The following is a 5,415-nucleotide window of genomic DNA, read 5'->3' as shown; positions in this document are numbered from 1 at the left end:
ATTTGTCTCTAGTCATTCTTTGATTTCCTTTTTAAGTTCTTCCATGATCCATTGGATGTTTAGTAGCATATTGTTTGGCCTCCACATGTTTTCTGTGTTTTTTTTTCTAGTCAATTTCTAATCTTATAGTGTTGCAGTCAGAAAAGATGTTTCATATGATTTCAATTTTAAATTTACATAAGCTTGCTTTGTGGCCAGGCATGTAATCTATACTGGAGAATGTTCCATGTGCAGTTGAAAAGAATATGTATTCTTTTGCTTTCAGATGGAATGCTCTGTAAATATCAATTAATTCCATGTGGTCTAATATGTCATTTAAGGCCTGTGGTTTCTTATGGATTTTCTGTCTGGATGGTAAGTGAGGTGTTAATATCCCACATTGTTATTTATTTTTTTCCAGGGAGGGCATGTTTCCCATTGGGTTACTCCTGGGGGTACTGATTGCCCTCACCAATGAATTAAGCCCCACAGATTCTCTCCGAGCACACTAGCAAACCAGGACAAGATCTGTCAGAATGTGACTCTAGTCTCAGCCTCACTATTATTGTGTTGCTATCAATTTCTCCTTTTATGTCTCTTAACATGTGCCTTATATATTGAGGTGTTTCTATGCTGGGTGCATATATATTTACAAGTGTTATACCTTCTTCATGGATTGATCCCTTGATCCTTATGTAGTGTCCTTACTTATCTCTTGTAACAGCCTTTATTTTAAAGTCTATTTTGTCTGATATGAGTACTGCTACTCCAGTTTTCTTTTGATTTCCATTTGGGTGGAATAACTTTTTCCATCCCCTAACTTCAGTCTGTATATGTCTTTACATCTGATGTGGGTCTTTTGCAGACAGCATATATAAGGGTATTGTTTTTGTATCCATTCAGCCACTCTGTGTCTTTTGGTTGGAACATTTAATCTGTTTACATTTAAGGGAATTTTTGATATGTATGTCATGTCATTATTTTGTTTACTGCTTTGGTTCATTTTTGTAGGTCTTATTTTCTTCTTTTCCTCTTTTGTTCTCTTCCCTTGTGATTTGATGACTATCTTTACCATTGTGTTTGTATACCTTTTTCTTTTTCCTGTGTATACCTATTTTACATTTTTCTTTTTGCTATTACCATGAGGATTTAATATAGCTGTCTATACATATACAAATGATTGTTTTAACTTGATGATCTCTTAATTTCCAATGCATTTCAAATATCCTACATTTGTACTCTCTTCCTCTCACAGTTTTTGGTTTGGATATCATATTCATGTGTGCATGCTTTCCTACATTTAACGTATGTTTTCCTTTACTGGTGAGCTTTCCTATTTTGTCATTTTCTTGTTTCTAGTTGTGGCCTTTCTTTTCAGCTTAGAGAAGTTCTTTTAGTATTTGTTGTAAAGCTGGTTTGGTGGAGCTGAATTCTTTTAACATTTGCTTGTCTATAAACCTTTTGATTTCTTCATCAGATCTTAATGAGAGCATTGCTGGGTAGAGTAATCTTGGTTGTAGGTTTTCCCCTTTCATCACTTTAAATATATCATGCCCCTCCCTTCAGGCCTGCAAATTTTCTGCTGAAAAATCAGCTGATAACATTATGGGGATTTCCTTGTATGTTATTATTGCTTTTCTCTTGTTGCTTTTAATATTTTCTGTTTATCTTAATTTTTGACAATTTGATTACTATGTGTCTCAGCATGTTCTTCCTTGGGTTAAGCCTGTATAGGACACTCTGGGCTTCCTGGACTTGGGTGACTGTTTCCTTTCCCATATTAGGGAAATTTTTAGCTATTATCTCTTCAAATATTTTCTCAGGTCCTTTCTCTCTCTCTTCTCCTTCTGCAATTCCTATAATGCGAATGTTGGTGCATTTGATATTGTCCTAGTGTTCTTGTAAACTGTCCTCATTTCTTTTCATTATTTTTCCTTTTTTCTTTTCTTTGGCAGTGATTTCCACCATTCTGTCTTCCAACTCACTTATCCTTTCTTCTGCCTGTTATTCTGCTATTGATTCCTTCTAGTGTATTTTTCATTTCAGTTATTGTATTTTTCTACTGTGTTTTTTCTTTATATTTTCTAACTCTTTGTTAAAAACTTTTTAACTTCTCACTCTGTGCATCCATTGTTTTCCCAAGTTCTTGGATCATCTTTATGGTCATTACTCTGAACTCTTTCTCAGGTAGATTGCTTATCTCCACTTCACTTAGTTGTTCTTTTGGGATTTTATCTTGTTCTTTTGTCTGGAAAATATTCCTTTGCTGTCTAATTTTGTTTAAATTTCTATTTGTATTTTTATGTACATAGTAGCTTAGTTATGATTCTCGACCTTATAAAAGTGGCCCTCTGTAAGGGATATCCTATGTGTCTTAGCAGTACACTCCCCTCTCATCACCGAAGGGCCAGGATCCAGATGGTACTGATGGAGATTCTGTCCTGTGTTTGTAGACTCAGATTCACAGTGTGCTGAATTGTAGTTTCCTAACTTCTGGAGTCTGTTCCCTGATGGGTAAGGCTGGTCTAGAGGTTTGTACATTCTTCCTGATGAGAGGGACTGGTGTCTGCCTGCTGGTTGGTGGAGCTGCATCTTGGCCATCTAGTGGGAAGGATCTTGTCAAGGGGTGTGTCTAGAGGTAGCTGTGGGCTCAGGAAGTTTTAAGCAGCCTGTCTGATGATGGGTGGGGCTTTGTTCTCACCCTGTTGATTATGCAGTCTGAGGTGTCTCAGCACTGTAGCCTACAGGCCTTTTGGTGGGACCAGGTCTTGGTGCCAACATGTGGACCTGTAGGAGAGCTCATGCTGACGCACACTCCCTGATACTTCCATCATCATTATTTCCATCTGCAGAGTGATGAACAGCTGCCTCCCACCCTCCCAGGAGACTCTCCAAGACCAGCAGGTAAGTCTGGCCCAGGCTCCTATGAAATCACTGCTTTTGTCCTATGTCCCCGTGTGCATGAGACATGGTGTACACCCTCCAAGGGTGGAGTCTCTGTTTCCTCCAGTCTGTAGAACTCTTGCAATTAAGCCCCAGTGGCCTTCAAAGCCAAATGTTTTGTGAGCATCTCCTCCTGATGTCAGACCCCCAGCCTGGGGACCCTGACATGGGCCTAAGAACCCTCATTGCTGTGGGAGAACTTCTGCAATATATTTATTCTCCAGTTTGTTGGTTGCCTACCTGGGGGGTATAGGATTTGATTATAGTGGGAGTGTGTCCCTTCTACTCTCTTGTGGTTTCTTCTTTATGCCTTTGGATGTAGAATATCTTTTTTGGTAGCTTCCAGTGCTTTTTATAGATGGTTGTTCAGCAGAAAATTGTGACTTTGGTGTAGTCTTGAGATTAGGTGAGCTCAAGGTCCTTCTACTCCACCATCTTGTCCCACCTCTTTATTGTCTTTATAGCATTTATTGTCATTTCAGAAGCTAAAGTGAGAACTTCTGGTTTCCAGTCTAGGTAGAAACTCCCTTTACAGTTTACCTTTCTTCAAGTGGCCTTGTTTATCACACAGCTTTTAAGTTACTCTTGGAGGTGGACTAGATTCTCACAGTGAATAGCAGAGATAAATCCTCTTTTGCTTCTGTTAGGAGGAGAGAAACAGGAACCATTCTGAAATCAATCTTGTGTTTTTTTGTCTTTCCTTTAGTAAATGTGTTTTATCACATAGATTGATTTATGTGTATTGAGTGAAACTTGTGTCACTGGAATGAATCCAACTTGATCATGGTGTGTAATCTTTTTTGTGCATTGTTAGATTTGATTTACTAATAGTTTGTTGATGATTTTGTTTCCATATTCATCAAAGGACTTGGTCTGTAACTTTTTATTCTGTATTTTCTTTGTCTGAGTTTGGTATCAGAGAAATGGTGGCTTCATAGAATAACTTTTGGAGTGTTCCCTCTTCTTCAATTTCTGGAAGAGTTTGAAAAGTATAGGTATATGTTATTCTTTTTATGTTTGGTAGAATTCTCCAGTGAAGCCATGGGGTCCTAGTATTTTGTTTGCAGGGAGTTTCTTTTTATTTTCTCCATAGATTTTATTTCACTTCAAGTGATTAGTCTGTTCATATTGTCGTTCTTTTTGACTCAGTCTGGGCAGGCTGCATGTTTCTAGAAGTTTGTCCATTTTTTCTAGGTTATCCAATTTTTTGGCATATAACTATTCATAGTATTCTCTTATGATTTTTTTATTTCTGTGGTATCAGTTGTTATTTCTCCTCTTTCATCTTTTAAAAATTTTATTTATTTGGGTCCTTTCTGCTTTCTTCTTGGTGAGCCTGGATAAAGGTTTATCAACTTTGTTCAACTTTTCAAAAAAACAGCTATTTATTTTGCTCTTCTTTTCTATCATTTTCCTTTTTAATATCTATTTTATTTATTTCTTCTCTGATTTTTATTATTTCTTTCCTTTTGCTGAATATGGGTTTTGTTTGTTATTCTTTTTCTAATTCTTTTAAATGTTAGGTTAAATTGTTTATTTGAGATTTTTTTTTTCTTGTAGAAGGCCTGTATTGCTATGAACTTCTCTCTTAGAACAGCTTTAGCTGCCTCCTATAGATCTTGTGTGGTTGTGTTTTCATTGTTATTTCTCTTGAGGTATTTTCTAATTTCTTCTTTAGTTTCATCATTGACCCATTGTTTTTCTTAGTAGCACCTTGTTTAGTCTCCATGTGCATATTATTTTCCCATTTTTCTTTCTGTGGTTAATATTTAGTTTCATACCATTGTCATCAGAAAAGATGCTTGAATTAATTTCTATACTCTTAAAAATTTTGAGAATTTTTTGTGGCCTAGTATGTGGTTTATCCTAGCGAATGTTCCATTTGAACTTGAAAAGAGTGTGTACTCTGTGTTTTTGTGGGGTTTTTTTTTTTGACATAGTGTTCTGTATGTATCAGTTAAGCTTGTCTGGTGGTCTAGTGTTTCATTTAGGACGTTTATTGCCTTATTGATTTTCTGTCTGAATGATCTGTCCCTTGATGTTGGCCCATTGATGTCAGTGTGGTGTTAATATCTTCTACTATTATTATATCTCTGTCAATGTCTCCCTTTATGTCTGTGAGTATTTGTCTTATATATTAGGGGCTCCTATATTGGGTGCATATATGCTAACAATTGTAATATCCTCTTTTTGTATTGATCCCTTATCAATATGTAATATTCTTGTGTTCTACTATAGCCTTTGTTTTAAAGCCTATTTTGTCTGAGTATTGCTACCCCTGCTTTCTTGTCATTTCTCTTTACGTGAAATACCTTTTTCCGTTCTCTCACTTTCAATCTGTGTGTTTCTTTCACTCTGATGTGAGTCTCTTGTAGGCAGCATATTGAAGGATTTTTTTTTTAACTCAATCCATTCCCCATGTCTTTTGATTGGAGCATTTATCCCATTAACAATTAAAGTAGTTATTGATAGGTATGTACTTATTGCCATTTC

The 5,415-nt window shown here is 36.3% G+C and overlaps 1 non-coding gene across 1 annotated transcript; it reads right to left on the bottom strand.

Annotated features, from left to right (window-relative positions):
- Nucleotides 1-405: 405 nt before the first annotated feature.
- Nucleotides 406-534, bottom strand: LOC112408371 (small nucleolar RNA SNORA3/SNORA45 family). Its single transcript, XR_003004939.1, has one exon. It is a non-coding gene; the product is annotated as a small nucleolar RNA SNORA3/SNORA45 family (small nucleolar RNA).
- Between the last annotated feature and the right edge of the window lie 4,881 nt (nucleotides 535-5,415).

The sequence above is a fragment of the Neophocaena asiaeorientalis genome, unplaced genomic scaffold (genome assembly GCF_003031525.2).
Source record: "Neophocaena asiaeorientalis asiaeorientalis breed wild unplaced genomic scaffold, Neophocaena_asiaeorientalis_V1.1 scaffold818, whole genome shotgun sequence".
Classification (NCBI taxonomy): Eukaryota; Metazoa; Chordata; class Mammalia; order Artiodactyla; family Phocoenidae; genus Neophocaena; species Neophocaena asiaeorientalis.
This window is presented reverse-complemented; position numbering and strand designations above follow the sequence as displayed.